Below are 17,519 nucleotides of genomic sequence, written 5' to 3'. Positions count from 1 at the left end.
ATAAAGTCAGCCACTTGATCCTCTGCCCCTTCAACAACTAAGCAATTTGTGATGACTTGATCCCCTCACCTCCTCTGAATACTCAACCGCATTCTTTTCACCTTACTTAAACTTAAGGCACTTAGACTTAAAATTTTACCAAAAAATCATTTAGATTTTTTGTCAAATGTTCATTTAGTAAATCATCTGAATTTGTCACCCATATCCCCTCAAGGCCCAAATGGTTCCACTGTGCAAATTATTAAAAGCTGTCAGCTCCTCAAGATGCTTTTCTGCCATCTGCTGGAAAATTGTCATATTAAACATATAAACTGATGATGATCACAAATGTGTGCAATGCATATCCTACATAATCCTCCATGGTGGCCCAGTTTCTCTTTCCCCAAGAGACAGGGAACTCCTGGATGATGGGGATCGTGTCTTATTTATCTGTGGCTTCCTAAGCAACTAGTAGGGTCTGACACACGGTAGCTACCAAAAACTATTTAATGAATTAATATATTTCCTTACAGTATCTGTGAGAATTCAGTCCTCTCAGAAACTAAATGACATTCCTTGATTCTAAGATGAGACAGTAGAAAGCTTCCTATCTTGAAAAACTGTCTTACAAATGACTGAGTATATTTATGAAATCCATGGATTTTAAGTTCATGAAAATACTGGGAAAAGGAAAAACTATCTAAGACAAGGATTTATTATATCACTACATTAACTAAAATACATGAAAAAGCAATATCTGCTCTCTGTATATGACGTCAATGTTTGATGATCCAGGAAGGCCTTGTTTAATAACAACACTTCTCCTAACTTTTGGAAGATACGAAACAAGAAATTTGCTGGCAGCGCAGTATAGGCTTGACTGAAGACTTTTGCACATGACTCCCAAGTTTATATTTATTTTCACCTTCTCCAACCCATTCCAGTTAAACTCCAACACTGATAGAACAGAAGTATCAGTACTTGGCACATCAGTCAAAATTACAAAGTTTGCGTAGTATCTCCACGAAAGTTAAACAAGATCTTCCTCGCTTCAGTAATTGCATATCCTTCAAAAATCTCACCCAGGATCCACACCACTTCCCACTCCTGACTAAACTAATCCACCAGCTTATTCCAGCCTTTCCTATTTAACATGGGGCCTAAAGTTACTCAAAATGGACATCAGAAAAGTTACAGATGTACCTGTATTTAATGAAAACTTACTGGATAATTTTTATAAATTTCTTTTAGTCAACATTATCACAACTTTTTTTCTAATTATACCCTATTTTACCACCTATTATCTTTCATCTTCTGTTTACTCTCAGAGAAGTTACGCTAAATATCTAACAGTTAGGTGTCATACAAAAACCACAAAGACAGTCCCCACTGACAAGACGTTTTATGTTGGTGTAGTTTACAGCATGTCATGTCTTCCAGAGTATGCTGTCCTTTCCAGGATTCCTTGCTATTTATTCTGTGTAATGCTCTTCCTTCCCTCCATAATGGCCCAGCCTTGGATAGAGATATGATTTTTTAATATGAGAAACAAAGCTAACAGTTTTTTAAACATTTCCTTATCCCTATATGACTCAAGTAGAAACTTTTTTTGTTTTGTTTTTTTTTATTTTAGCTAAATTTTTAAAAATTAAAGTTAATAGATCACAAGGAATGTTATATTAAAAAATAAAAAAATAAGAGGTTCCCATATAACCCACTCCCCACCCCCACCACATCATTTTTGTAAATTCTATTTTATTGAAGATATATACATCACAAAATAAATGTTACATTAAAAAAATAAGGGGTTCCTCCTATATACCCTCCATGCCCCCTACCCCACTCCTCCCACACCAACAACGTCCCTCATCATTGTGGCACACTCATCGCACTCGGTGAACACATTTTGGGGCACTGCTACACAACACAGATAATAGTTTACCCTGTAGTTCGCACTCTCCCCCAGTACATTCAGTGGGTTGTGGCAGGATATATAAAGTCCAGCATCTGACCCTGTAATATCATTAAGGACAACTCAAAATCCTAAAAATGTTCCTACATCACATCTCTTCTTCCCTCTCCCTGCCCTCAGCAACTACTGTGGCCACTTTCTCCACCTCGATGCTAAAATTTCTTCTATTACTCATCACAATGGTTTTATAGTAGAATATCAGTAAGTCCACTCTAGTCCATCTTTTTATTCCTCCATTCTGTGGACCCTGGGATGGTGATGTCCTCTCTATCTCTAGATCAAGAAGGGGCTTAGATTCCACATAGATGATGGATGCAATTCCTCTGCTTACAGTTGTAGGCTCTCTTGATCCCCTGGTGTGGTGGTTTACCATCTTCACCTCCCTGTTAGCTGACCTGGGTAAGACCAACGAACCAGAGAGTAGGAGTCGCCACTCTGCTGAGGCTCAGGGCCCAGCGGGCAGATGGGCAGTCCAGAGATTCAAGTCTCCTGAGTACGGACCATCCCTAGCGCCAACCACAGGTTCAGTAAAAGTGACAGAAGAGGAATGTGTAGAAAAGTCACATCTGAGTCCAGCTCCATCACACCTAGGAGCACAAATTCCAAAGTAGGGCCCTTTGACATGGCACAGAGCTCCATCAAGCAGAAGCTTTTAAACGTTAATGCATTACCACATATCTCTCCATTCCCAATTTCTGGGCCAAACCTCTGACTCTCCTGATTCAATATAGGACCCAAACATTCAAAAACCTCCCTACCAATTTAATGCCACATCACCAAGTATCATTACTTCTCAGTTCCATCTCATCACCTCATCTCTACACACCCAAATTATCTCATCCATATTTTTTATCCTCGATTCCTATATCTTTAAGCTATTATTGATTCTCACAAGATCAAGCCCTCCCACAACATACCTACAATTTTCTTTACCTTCTTTCTATACCTACAGGGGATCATTCCAGCTGTATCCACATCTACCCAATTCTACCAAGCTCATCTGTCCCATGTAATTCTCTCTCTGTGGTTCAAACCTTGGTAGTCAAAATAAAAGGATGTAAAGCAGATTTCAAATATATGAAGTACTTATCTATCCCTAGGTAAAAGCAAGTGTTGAGATAAGCCATACCAGACTTTTATTACATGGAGAATGAAAAGCTAATCTTGGCCCACCATTGCCTAAAAGAGAAACATATGTTCAAAAGGAAAGTTACAGGTTAGTGGTTGTACCTAGTCACTTTCTATAATTCCAAACCATAATGACAAAACTAATGATGAAAATCTTAGGGTGTGGGGGAGAAATGGAACAAACTAGTCAGTTAAGTTAAAATAAAAGGCCACCTGTCTAAAATCTCCAACTAACAAGTTAGCCACCTCAAAAGAAATACTCTATATAGCCCTTTATCTCATCTCCTTCTTAAAATGGTAACTAATCCTAACCCTTTTGAAAGTGAGCCCCTCAACATAAATATAAACTAATGTTCTTTTACAGCTTTATAATCTTTAATGTAACTCTTCTTAGATTTTTGGAGATCTAGAATCCCAACTCTCATGTCCTTGTTTTACATTTTTTCTCATCCTTGCCCATTTATAAAATGGCTTGCCAGTCCCAATATAAAGGAGTTTAATTCTACTCTCTACTTTTTTATCTCAACCTCTCCAGACCTCTCAACAAAAGCAGTGATTCTCAATTGGATAATGGAGGGTAAATCCCTTTGGGTCTTATAGGAACTGGGGGATGGGGATAAATGTAGTTTGAAAATATGTATTCAATATTATGATTTTATATTTATCAAATGGAAAAAAAAACATTTTAAATGTTTAGGTTATTCATATTTGGTAAAATTCAACAAAATTGTCTTGGCCAGTAAGGAAATGCAGAAAACTACACCAAGAGAGGACTGGGGAGGAGTGGCAGAGAAAAAAGCATGCTTGGCTTGGAAGGGTTATCAATATCTCTGTAGATAGGTTAAGATTGCTTATGGTCTCTCAAGAGGGATTATTATGGAATATTTAAATTATGATGGATAAAAAACATTGAAAAGAAACTAGTCCATTTGTCTAACAGATAAGAGTATATAAATTGGACTATAAATTGTTCTCCATTTACAGATTTTCCCTTACTGCCCAACCTCTTATAAGATAATGAACAAGGGAGCAGATGTGACTCAAGCAGTTGAGCACCTGCTTCCCACATGGGAGTCCCCCGGTTCCTATTAAAAACAAACAACAAGCAAACAAACGAAAAAACCAACTCAGGGGGAGACGATGTGGCTCAGTGCTTGAGTGCCAGGTTTTCCACCTACAAGGTCCGGGGTTCAATTTCCGGCCCCCATAACTCAAAAAGCAAGATAATGAACAATGAATGCCATATTGACCAACACCGACCCCCTTCTATATTATACACTTTTAGAATGTTTCACACATGCTCACTTAACCTCTAACTGCTCAAAGATGCAAATAAACCATTCTACTTCAAATAAACTAATCTACTTCAAAGTATAAATCTTGGAGTTGGAAACTGTATCCTTTCAGAGGATTAGCTGTAGATAGACATAAACACATGTTACTGAAACACAAGATAGGAAAAAGCAACTTAAACGAGAAATCCCTTACAAAAATATTCAGAAAGACTAAAAGGAAAATGACTAACGTAATTTTAAAAGGAAGCATCTAAAAACTGTAAATAGAATCATTTGTGAGACCCAAAGCATCTCAAATCTTATAAAGAAAAGGGAAATAAACATTCAAGGTGAAAGTAATCACAATTTAGGGTCACTGAGGGACATAGGCCATAAGATATTAACTTGGAGACACTCAAGAGATTTCCTCGAGAAGATCGAGGTCCTAGGTCATTTCTTTCCACCATTCTCACAGCCAAATGTGTGGCCACACTTTTTTTTTTTCCCAATTACGAAAGATGTAAACATTCACACCTCAATCAGGGATATTGGCATTTGGGGGCAAACATGGCTGGTAAAGTGAGTCCTTCCAAATAAACAGGTAAGGCAAAACAAGCAGCTATGAAGGCTAAAAGCATGTACATATGTTCGGGGGGTAAAGGAGAAACTATAGAAATTATGTATATCATATGACGGAAAGCAAAGGGACAAGGTAAAGAAGTGAGGGGCTTATGGAGAGGAAAACGCGGCTGGGGGGTGGGGGTGGGGGAAACCTGGTAACATTACCTGCTCATACCGCCGGGGTTGGTGCCGGTAAGGCCCATACAGTAGAGGCGGGAGATTTCTGGCAACTGCCCCGTCCCCCAAATGGAGATAAGGTACATGCACTTGAGAGAGGGGAGATAGCCGGGGTCCCCTTCAGGGTGGGGATGGCCAAGACGGGAAGATGCAGAGGGGGGGCGGTGGATGCCCCAGGGTAAAAGCAATGTTGGGGCGGAAGCTGCAGGCTGAGAAGCCCGACAAGCCCTGAAGGAGGAAAGGAAATACGCCTCGCCCCAGTGAGTAAGAGATGGCTTTACCTGCAGCGGCCGTGGGGGGCCGGTTCGCCCCTCTCGCTGTCTCTCCAGCACCAGTTCCCCCTCCTCCTGCGCAATCTAACATGCTGCTCCCGCCCGCCCCGCATCCCCATTGGCTAAAGCCCGCTGCCACTTACCAAAGGCTCAAGACGCAGAACAGCTCAAAGGGTGGGACTAGAAATAGCTCCCCCTCCCCCTCCTCCACCGCTCGTTAGGTTGAGAATGCACGGAGAGGCCTATCCGGTTTCTAGGGCCGAGGTGAAGCCTGAAGCTTGCTTGAACGAGGGGGCCTGGACAGAGGAACAGTCTCACGATGCGGGAAACCAGTCCTGGGGATTAAATTCTCTACCGCCTACACTGTATTTTGCACACCAAAGAGCGTAAACTCACAGAGGGAGGGTTCTGCACTAGGCCAGCTCCGCCTCCCTCTGGATCCCCTCTGCCTTCTAGCCTCTGTCAACTCCTCTACTGTAGTGACAATCCTTATCCCACTACCCAAAATGAAAGGAGCCAGATCTTCTCTCCATTAAGGAAGTGAGTCAGCTCAACTGCTGCAATATCAAACCTTTTACTCTGAAAAGGCTCTTTCTGCCACCACCCATAATGCTGGCTTGCATTTTTGATGCCCCAACCTTTATGCAATATCACTCTCTACAAAGCAATCTTAGGTACTGTCTAAAAATTCTCACTTTCCCCCAAACACACACCCACTCCTCACCCTCAAACCTGGTCTCCCATTATTAAAAACAGCTATTGATATGCTGACCACTATTTTATCCTGGACAGTAATTACCCTCAACATTGGAATCCTATCCTCCGTACTCTAGGATACCAACTAGGAAGACCAATTTTGCGTTAGATCTCCTCGTTTTAAAGATCCTACCATTGCCACCCTTGCTAGGAATACCCAATTACCTACTTCCATAAAAGGCATTACTGTTTTTCCATTTACTCAGGTTAACATACTCAAAGTTGTCTTCAAAACATCCTCCAGGGAAGCAGATTTGGTTCAACTGATACAGCGTCAGCCTACCACATGGGAGGTCCAGGGTTCAAACCCTGGGCCTCCTGACTTGTGTGAAGGGCTGGCCCATAAGCAGTGCTGAATGCACAAGGAGTGCCGTGCCACGCAGGGGTTTCTCCTGCATAGGGGAGCCCCACACACAAGGAGTGCGCCCCATCAGGAGAGCCACTCCGTGCGAAAAAAGTGCAGCCTGCTTAGGAGTGGCACTGCACACTTGGAGAGCTGATGCACCAAGATGATGCAACAAAAGGAGAGACAGATTCCCGGTCTCTGACAAGAATACAAGTGGGCACAGAAGAACACACAGCAAATGGACATAAGAGCAGACAACTCCGGGGGGGGGGGGGGGGGGGTGCGGTGAATAAATAAATTTTTTAAAAAACTTAAAAAAAAAAAATCCTCCATACCCACCACCCAAACATTTGTCAAGTCTAATGGACTATCCTGCAATATATCCCATATAAAAAATTTTGGAGCTGGAAAAGGCTTCAGTAAACATATGAAGCTAACCCTCTTATAAAGATGAGAAGACTCTGAGGCTTGGAAGAGTTAAGTGATTTTACTATGAAACTAAGAGGCAAAGTCAGGATTCATATACCTGATTCCTTGCTTATTCATGTAGTTGCTCATGCAAGAGAAAGAAGCCACATAACAGATCTCTCTCCCTACTAATCCATTCTGCTACCAGATTAATCTTCTTAAAATATAGTATGGCCAAATCAATCTCCTGCCTAAAAACCTTCAAACGTTCCCTCGTACAACTAAAGTTCAATTTCCTTTTTCAAAATCAAGGCCTACACCTTGCCTTTCCAGTCTTATTTCATCCACTTTTCTACATACATACTTACATGCTAGCCAAAAAAAATACAACATACTAGTATCATATACTTTATCTCATCTGGGCCTAGCTAACACTGTTGCCTTCAAATTGTAAGTCATCTCTACTTTGTTGCCTTGTCACCAAAATCATACTTATCCTCCAAGATTCACCTAAAATGCCTCTTCATCATCTCAACATTTATTGAGCTTATAATACATACCAAGTAACACACTAGTCTTGGAAATCCAAAGGTAAATAAGACATAATTCCTGCCCTCAAAGAACTCACAGTAGGCAAGTGTTTATTTTTGGGAAGAGGGTGAAGAGAGTGTCATGGGGACCAGGACAACAGTGACATATGTAAATAATCAAAATACAATGTGTTACACACAGTGAAATAAGCAGGGGGATATAACAGGAACAGAGAGGAAAAGAACTTAATAACAGGAGGAAAAGATTTCAAGGAAGTTGTTTCTTACATGATGAGAAAGAGTTAATCAGGTGGGAGAGTAGGGTGGGACACAAGAAAGGGATATTCCAGGGAGCAGGGACAGTAAAAAGAAAGGTAAAATAAAGTACAGCAATGAGAAAGATGAGGCATGTGGAGAAAACTATAGAGTAGTTCTGTAGTTCAGTCTTGCCAAAGCATAAATTGCTAAGAAGAAATTGGAGATGAGACTGAAGGGATAGGTGAAGACCAGATCGTGGAGGGCCTTTAATACCGCATTAGGGCTTTTTATTACAGTGGATGAGGAGCTACTGGAACACGAAATGACATAATTAGAACTGCATTTTGGTTAGTTAACTCTAGCTGCTGGATAGAGAAAAGATTTGGGGGGTGAGGGGACAGAGGACACTTAGGAGGCTGGACAACTGTGATTATCCAGAAAAGAGTTTGTTTTGTTTTTTATCTGCTCAGCAACGAAAAGGCCCCTTCTTATAGTGGGCAAATAACTCAATATAAGAGTTTTCAATGGGAAGCTGGATCCTACTTCCCACTACAGAGCTAGAGAGGGTCCTCTTTTCTCCTTCTCTGGCATATAGGAAGCAGGGCAAATGGCCTAAGCTAGTTTAAATGGACACTCCTGCTGGAGGGCTTTGACTCTGAAGGGGTGATGCAAAGACCCAAGACCAACCAGTCAAATGATATTTAGCACTGGCAGGCTCTAAAGGCATCCTATATACAATACCCCAGTGGTATGACCTTGGCTGTGTTCTCTGTGGTCTAGCCTCCCTTGGATTCAGACTATTTTCTAAATCAGGTTTTCTAACATTGCCATTGATTTTGTGAGCCATCCAATATTCTTTCAATAAATTCCCTGTCTGCTTAAGTTAGCCAAAAGATGATTTCTGTTGTTTGCAACCAAGAACTCTAACAAGATGATTAAGGCCTGAACTATAGCAATATAGTTCAAAAGGTAATGGAGTATATTAAAAAAAAAAAGGAAAAAAATGCAAGGTTAAAAAAAAGGTAATGGAGTTTTTGCTTGGTGGGTACAGTGTTTATAATTTTTTTTTTTTTAAAGATTTCTCCCCTTCCTTGCCCCTCCCCACCCCCCGTTGTCTGCTCTCTGTGTCCATCTGCTGTGTGTTCTTCTGTGTCTGCTTGTATTCTTGTCAGCAACACCTGGAATCTGTGTCTCGTTTTTGTTGCGTTATCTTGCTGCGTCAGCTCTCTGTGTGTGCAGCGCCATTCCCAGGCAGGCTGTGATTTTTTCACGTGGGGCAGCTCTCCTTACGGGGTGTATTCCTTGTGCATGGGGCTCCCCTATGTGGGGTACACCCCTGCGTGGCACGGCACTCCTTGCGCGCATCAGCACCGTGCGTGGGCCAGCTCATCACACAGATCAGGAGGTCCTGGGTTTGAACCTTGGACCTCCCGTGTGATAGGCGGATGCCCTATGCGTTGGGCCAAATCTGCTTCCCAGTGTTTGTAAATTAAAAAAAAAAGGTCATGTGAGGAAAGTGGATGTGGCTCAGGTGACTGAGCTCCTGCCTACCACACGGGAAGTCCATGGTTTGGTTCCTGGTGCCTTCTCAAGAAGACAGTGAGCTGGTGATGGGCAGGTGCAGCAAGCTGACACAAGATGACCCAACAAAAGACACAAGAAGAAAAATATAATGAGACACTATAAAGCAGGGAATGGAGGTGGCTCAAGCAATTAGGCACCTTCCTCCCACATCAGAGTTCCCCGTGCCTCCTAAAGACAAAGTACAAAGACTATACTTTCAAGGATCATTTCTACAGTTGTTTACTAAAGACAAAGCACACAGTAAGTGCTAAAAACGAGAGGGTGGGAATAAATAAATAAATAAATCTTTTTTTTTTTTAAAAAAGGTCATATGAGAAGGAAGGGACAGAGCCGAGAAATAGGGGATAAAAATCAGCAGAACCTGGAGTTTAGTGGGAAAGATGAGTTCTGTCATATTGAATTTGAGTTGCCATTGGTATGCTTAGTAGTACTTACACAAGAGCTTGGTGTATGAGTCTAAAAGTCTGGCTTGGTGATAGATTTTAGAGTTACAAGTATCTAAGTAGTAGTTTTAAGAGTGGACAATACCAAGGGAGTGTGAAGAGCAGGTCAAGTATAAGAAAAACTGCACAATTACTATTGGGGAAACAATAGAGAATGTTGGAATCTGTGGAGAATGGGAGAACTCATGTCCATTCCAAAAACAGTAGCTTCTATTCAGCTTTAGTCAAGTGTTGCCATATGGAAACACTCATCCAGGGTTGAAAGAGAAATTCAGGTTTTTCAGTAGTCAGAAATAGAGTTCTATGTAAAATCGTGTAAGTTTTAAATGTAGACAACTACTTCAAAAAGCTTTTTAAAATACCATGCAGGTTAAACAAAACTTTTAGCTGGAAACCCAACTGAGATCTTTGATGTAGAGTGAGAAATGTTAGGGCAGAACCCAGGAGAAGATTAGCATTTAAGAATCAAAATAAGCTATGCCTACCAAACAGGAAGAGAAGAAACAGCTAGAGAAGTAGAAGAGTACAATGTCACAGAAGGAAAGAGAGTAAAGATTTGCAGGGGGAAAGAGTGCTCAATTATATCAAACAGTGCAAAAAAGTCCAATATAAGAACTTTAAAATGCCCATGGGATTTAATAATTGAAAATTCTTCCGATCCCTACTTTGCATTGTGAAGCCAGAAGTAAACTGTCCCATATGAGTTTTCAGAGCATTTCTGTTTATTCCTTTTATAGGCTAATTATCGTCTATTTTATATTTTAGTTATATTTGTACATGGAAGTAGAAAGGGCTTTGAAATCAGAAGGACCTTGGTCTGTCCCATCATAAAAAATCTGCACAGCCTTAAGCAAGTAAATTAACCTTTCTGAGTCTGGGCCTTTCCTCTCTATTAAGGGAATAATAATATCCAGTTACTCAGAGCCATTAATGAGGACTAATGAAACACATAGCACAGTACTTGGCACACATCTTCTATGTCTTAGGAGATGCTCAAAAAAAATTGCTAGGCAGATAATTGGGAGAGAAAAAAATCCCCCCCAAACTCTCTACCTTCCTAGGAGGCTGCTAATCAGCCTTTGAGGTGATCACCACCCAGATTAATGGGCTCTAAGAAACTTAATTTCAGTGGTTTAATACTGGTGTGAGTGTGCACTTTAGCTTGAATGAGCTTAAGTGTGCACTCTAGCTCTCTCTCTCACTACATTAAATCCAATTTAAGGAAAACAAGAATAACTATACACTAGATTCACTTCTAGTTTGAAGATCATGTTCAATTAACTGGCTTCTGTCAGCCTAAACCCGCTATAGATATTCCAAGTTACTAGTACCTTAGTGAAGACTAAGGTAGTAGAGTCATTATTTCAGAGAAACCAAATACTTTCCCCCATGGTTTCCAGGCCACCACATTTTCTGGTTTTCCTTCCACCTCTCTAGTCATTTCTTTTCTACTACCACCTTTCTCCTTTTCCACCAACCTTTAACTGTTGAAGTTCACTAAGCTTTGGTCCTTTGTCCTCTTCTCTTCTCATTCTATATTTTCTATCCAAGGATGTCTTATTCACACACATGGTCTCAATATTATTCATTCATTTCTTCAATAAATTATCTGTATGTGTATAGATAATTACATCTCACTTACATCTCTGGGTAAGATGTCACTCCTCAACTCCAGACCAGTATATCCATCCACCTGTTTACCTTTCCTTGGTAGTCTCTTCAGTCTCTTTCCCCCTCTACCCACCCCTCATCGCACACACCATGGACACACACATAAAGAGTAATTATCCTCCTGCATTTCCTATTCAGTCATGGCTGCAAAGACCAGAAATCCTCTTCCATATCCAATATTTTAAAATCCTAACTTTACCTCCTAATATCCCTTAAATCCATTCCATTGCCATTCTAGCTTAATTTACCATTCTCACAAACCTCAAAAATTGCCTTCTAACTGGCTCCCCTCCATTTTGCCTACTTAATTCTTACTCATCTTTCAAACTTCATTTCAATATCATCATTTTAAAGAAAAGCTTTCCCTGACCTCCCAGACTAACAGCTAAATATAATGAATGTACACTACAGGCCAGGCATGTAGTATAAACAATGTACATGTATTAACATACTTAATGTTCTTAAAAAGCCTGAAATACATATCCTTATTTTACAGATAAGGAAACTGAAACACAGAGAGATAGGAACTTGCCCACGATCCCACAGCTAGTGAAAAGCGGTGCCAGATTTAAGTTCGGGCAATGTGGTTTCAGAAGTCCCCTTCTTAACCCCTCTGTTATACTATGCTGCAGTTTACATACCCTATTATAAATTCTCATAATACCCAAAACTTCTCCTTTGTTGGAGACATGGAATAACTGATTATATAATCAGTTGATACCTATATTCTCCTCCCCATTAGAATGTAAGTTCTATAAGGGCAATGACTGTGCACGTCTTATTCACTACAACAGTCCCTTTGCCTATCAGGTAATAATGGGCATTCAACTTTTGTTGAAGGAACGCATTTTCCAACTTCCAGTCAAAGGTGTGTGGGTATAGGGCTATTGTAGGGTAATAGGGAGGTTTCTGAGCAAAGAGATGAGCTTCCCTAGGTCACAATGCAGTGATAGCAAATAGGCAGTGGCATATTTTCCTATCAGAAACATTTAGAAAAGGCATATAAAATCATAAGTATTTTCAACTTTTTGGACCTGCAGCAGACACAGCTCTTACATATAGCAAAAGGGAGCTGTATGTAAGATAATAAAGTACTTTTCTATAGTGTGATGATCACTGTTGAAAATAAAGAAATTTTAGTTATACCCTTTAGGATTAGGACCAGTGGTGGTAAAGTGGTGGCCAATTTAAAGCTATGGCAAAAGCAAATGGATGATGGAAGCAGATGTGGCTCAAGTGACTGGGCTCCCACCTATCATATAAGAGGGTCCTGGGTTTGGTTCTTGGGGCCTCCAGGTGAAAGCAAGCTGGCCAAGCTGGCCCATGCAAAGAGCTGATGCAACAAGATGATGTAACAAAAAAGAGACACAGAGGAAGAGACAATGAGAAAACAACAAACCAGGGAGCTAAGGCGGCTCAAGCGATTAAGGCCTGTCTCCCACATCAGAGGGTCCTGGGATGGGTTCCTGGAGCCTCCTAAAGAGAAGATGAGAAGAGAAGACAAGCAGACACAGAAGAACACACGGCAAATGGACACAGAGAGCAGACAGCAAGTGCAAGTGGCAAGGGGGGAGGGATAAAAAAAAATCTTAAAAAAAAAAAAAGGCAAATGGATGACACAGCACCCTGATGACTCAAAAATAGGGCATGGATTCATATTCAAGTCAATCTCATTGGAGATGCTTTTTCTAGTAAAATCTAGGAGTTCTGGCCTAAGACTAAAGACAGAAAATAAGAGCCTTATCTCTAAGGATCATGATTGGCTGTAGGTCAATTTAGACTGGATCTGGAGATGATCCTCTACAATGGTTTGTGGTCACCAAAGTGAAAAATAATATTCTAAGCTCTAGACAAGCATATCTAATTGTATCAACAGATCCACTTTTGGGAACCGGACTTGGCCCAATGGATAGGGCGTCCACGTACCACATGAGAGGTCCATGGTTCAAACCCCGGGCCTCCTTGACCCGTGTGGAGCTGGCCCAGGTGCAGTGCTGATGCATGCATACAAGTGCTGTGCCACGCAGGGGTGTCCCCCACGTAGGGGAGCCCCACGCGCAAGGAGTGCACCCCATAAGGAGAGCCGCCCAGCACAAGAGAAAAGTGCAGCCTGCCCGGGAATGGTGCCGCACACACAGAGAACTGACACAGCAAGATGACGCAACAAAAAGAAAGATTCCCGTGCCGCTGACAACAACAAAAGTGGACAAAGAAGAACACGCAGCAAACGGACACAGAGAACAGACACTGGGGGGGGGGGGGGGCGGGAGGGGAGAGAAATAAATAAAAATGAATCTTTAAAAAAAATAAAATAGATCCACTTTTGGGCATTCAGTGTAAGTAACACTATTTATAACTTAAGTACTAGAATCCTCTTTATACTTCCCCAACTTGCTCCTACTGCTCTATTTTAACTAGACCAATTACACATACAATTATAAGCATTTTTCAATAGAGGTATGAAGGACTGTTTTCATTGCAATGTTCAAGTAAAAAACAAAAGTCAGGAGGGTGGAGTGGGTGGGAGAGAAGACACATTCTAAAGCAGTGTTATTATCATACCTACATAAATGGTATGCTTCCAGGCACAAAAACTGACCCCAGTGACACTGAAATGATAAAAATTTAGTGGAGTAATTTGACTTGTATTAGCTAAAAAATGAAGCTATTTTTAAGACTGACCAAGTAATTTTTTTTGGTAGAGCTTTAAGTATTCCATGTCCCCCTATCTTCAAAATAACTGAATTAAATAAAACAAGCCATAAAGACAAAGTAATTTTACATTCTCAAGGTTCTACAACTGTTAAAGGTAAAGCCAGTGGGCTACTGAATGCCTACCTGTCCAGTGTTACGGTCAAAGAATAACATATTCAATCCTGTTCTCCCATAGGGGTCAACACTGAACTTTTAAGATGGGAAGATGGCAGATAATGAATAGACACTGAAGTCAGACAGACCAGAATCCTATTCCTGGTTAAGTTACCTAATCTAAGTCTTTTTTTTTTTCCTTATGAAAAATGAAGCTAACATTTCAGGATTATTCTGTAGATTAAGAGATAACGTACCATGCTTGGCACACAGTTGAAAATAAAAAGTTCCTGATTACTTGTCCAATATTTTAAAATAGTACCCTAAAGTCTTCTCTCAAAGCAAAGTTACTCCTCAGAGAGTTGGCAGAGCTGATCTGCTGAGCAGAACAGTGGGATACTCAAATAGATATATAAGTTTCACAATTAGAATAGCAGGACTGCTGGGCAGGATGAAAAGACTCTGGTACTACTGTGTTGAGAAAGCAGCATGGAATATAGACTTCAACCAGCACGGATGTCTAGGACTACATCCCCAATAATTCATCTAATCATTCTTATGGTTACAGAATGGTGTCAGCATCTATTTCATAAGTACTCCATTTCTTTCACAATACCTGCTTATGGTAACATAGTTCTTCAACTAACTAGGCTATCTCTTGGTAGTTCACACACCCAGACCCAGCTGCCTCAGCTTTTGACACCCAACTTTCAGTAGAGGAGTGAATGGTAGTAATCGTCACCTATAATATTTAAGATCTAACAAAAAAGGTTCCCACACCTGGAAAAATTGGCAAAAAGCACTTTTTATAGGAGATTTGATGCATAAATAAAGAACTGATTACCTCCAAAAAAGGGAAAAAAAAGAAAGACAGTACTAAGTAGAAACAATAAGGACTAAAACACTGTAAGTTCAGTGTTTGTGCAACTTTGTAACCCCTATTTCAAAAACCCAGAAAATCTTCCATTATGCAGTCTACTTAGGTAACTGTAAACCTGATAAAATCACTGATAAAATGTATACACAAAATTCTGTTGTGATTCATACTCTAAATAGGCAGCCAAATTACAGAAATCACTGTTTTCTTCAGGAACCAAACAAAAAGAAATTTCCATATCCTATCACTTATGAGACTAAGTACCCATGCCCCAATGGAATAACTCCCAAAAGAGAAGTATGCTGTGGTAGAAAACAGAAAGTGGGATGGGAAATGGATATGGCTCAAGCAACTGACTCCCACCTACCACATGGGAGGTCCTGGGTTTGGTTCCTGGTGCCTCCTGGAAAAGACAAGCAAGACAGTGAACTGGCATGATGAGCTGGTGCAGCAAGCCAATGCAACAAGATGACGCAACAAGGAGACTCAAAGAGGAAACACAATGAAAGAAACAACAAAGCAGGGAGTGGAGGTGGCTCAAGCAATTGAATGCCTCTGTCCCGCATGGGAGGTCCCAGGTTCGGTTCCTGGTCCCTCCTCAAGAGAAGATGAGCAGACGCAGAGACCATACAATGAACGGACACAGAGAGCAGATAGCAAGCACAAACAATGAGGGGATGGGAATAAATAAATCTTTTTTTTTTAAAAAAGAGAGAAAGTGGGAGGTAAAGGGGAAAAAACTAATAGTCAGGAAAAAATTTAGAATGCAGCTAATGATTAAATAAACTTTTAGGCAATAAAAAGTAGTTCATACAACAGCATGCACAACTATCACTGGGATACTAAGTACAAAATGAACCATATTTTGGAAATTAAGGTCTCTACATTCCTTGAAAGGCAAACATAAGCAAAAAGGCACAGTGAACAAAAAGCAGTGAACAAAATTGTAAAAGAAGGATGAAAGGAAACTTCAACAAACTTAAATATTGTAAGGAAAAAAACAAATTCATTAAGAAGAAATAGGAAAAATTATAACAGAGTAATATCCAAAACATGGTAGTCATGTTTCAATGAATCACACATCAAAAGTAAAATAGTAATTATTAGATAGGTCACAGCAGTGCAAGGGCAGGTCATACAATGACCTACAGATCAGGAATGTGCAAGTACAGAAGTGCAGTGACTTCTAGGGGAGGGGTGGAAGATCTTCTATTTGTGTTCTGTTAATTGGTCTTCTATTTATCCCCCAGGTATCAGGTTCAATGTAATCTCAGAAGATAGTTTAACTCTTCCAGGCCTGTGGACAAACCATATCTCTAAAGATTTAGTATTTCTCTAAAGATTTAGTATTTGCCTCAGGTAATGTAACAGTCCTTCCACAGATGAGAATATGAAATTTCATTCTTTCAGTAAGCAAGCATAGTTATTGGCACCCACAAATTAATCTTAAGTGGTGCATTTACTTAAAAAAAATCTCGCCCTTTTCCAAGAAGATATGTCCAATGGCTTCTTTTAAAGAATGGTCCCCCTCACCATCCTACATTACTTATCAGAAACTTGACCATTCACATAAAATGTCAAAAATTTCCTATTCCAACTAAAATTCTGCAGAGGCAGTTATCACAATACCACAATTCCTCCACCCCACCACCCAGCAGTTGTGCAAAGGATTCCCGGGAATACAAGATCTGTTTCCTGGTGAGTCAAAACTGGTTTGGCAGACGCATTTTCTATCCATATCTAAATGGATTTTGTCAATTTCAGAAGTGACAAAATCAAAAGGCGAGATGTACAGTCTAAAGCACAGCATGGGGAAGATGTGAATTAAGGAGCAGGTACCCATATACTGCTCCATCCATCTCTCATTCCAATCCACTATTTCAGTTTTAAACCTTCCTCCATGCCTCTCTCTTCACATACACACCTGGCCTCTCTTTGGCCAATGTCCTTCAGTTGCCTTGCAGACCCACTGACATGCCACCCTTGTAACACAGAAGGTCCTATTAAATGGTAAATATTGTGCAGTTTTCTTTCATAATTCCAAACTATTTGGAACAATAAATTTCTCACAGTCTGTCCTCATGAGGTTGACCACAGCTTGTTCTGAAACCTATGCAGTGACCAATGCAAAGGAAATTTACAAGGAGAAGTCATTATCTACTTAATTAATGAAAGATATTATTCAAGTCACAAGCTCACCTTCTAGTGTTTAAAGTGGCCCACACCAGACAGGACATCAGCTGATGCCAAGAATAACCCAGTAAGTCAGTTTGTAAGTCCCTGACTGAAGTGACAGGCTCTGAACAACAAGGAGATTAAATGATCAGTGGCTGTTGGTATGATGGTAGGATGCAACAACTATTGATAATGTAGTTTCTCTGGCAGTGTGTTTGGGGAGTTTCACTATGTCTAATC

General features: G+C 40.5%; 1 protein-coding gene across 25 annotated transcripts in view; it reads right to left on the bottom strand.

Annotated features, from left to right (window-relative positions):
- Positions 1-17,519, bottom strand: part of CHD8 (chromodomain helicase DNA binding protein 8) — a 66,149-nt gene that overhangs the window by 47,690 nt on the left and 940 nt on the right. For 3 of the 25 annotated variants that reach the window (XM_058293753.2, XM_058293760.2, XM_058293764.2), the window contains exon 1: positions 5,433-5,519. The exons of 12 other annotated variants lie outside the window; for them this stretch is intronic. The gene's annotated coding sequence lies outside the window, so the exon portion shown is untranslated. Of the gene's footprint in view, positions 1-5,432; positions 5,523-9,272; positions 9,292-17,303; positions 17,404-17,519 lie in introns of those variants that run through there. 10 more of the 25 variants (XM_058293765.2, XM_058293767.2, XM_058293773.2 and 7 more) reach the window with 6 other exon arrangements.

The sequence above is a fragment of the Dasypus novemcinctus genome, chromosome 3 (genome assembly GCF_030445035.2).
Source record: "Dasypus novemcinctus isolate mDasNov1 chromosome 3, mDasNov1.1.hap2, whole genome shotgun sequence".
NCBI lineage: Eukaryota > Metazoa > Chordata > Mammalia > Cingulata > Dasypodidae > Dasypus > Dasypus novemcinctus.
This window is presented reverse-complemented; position numbering and strand designations above follow the sequence as displayed.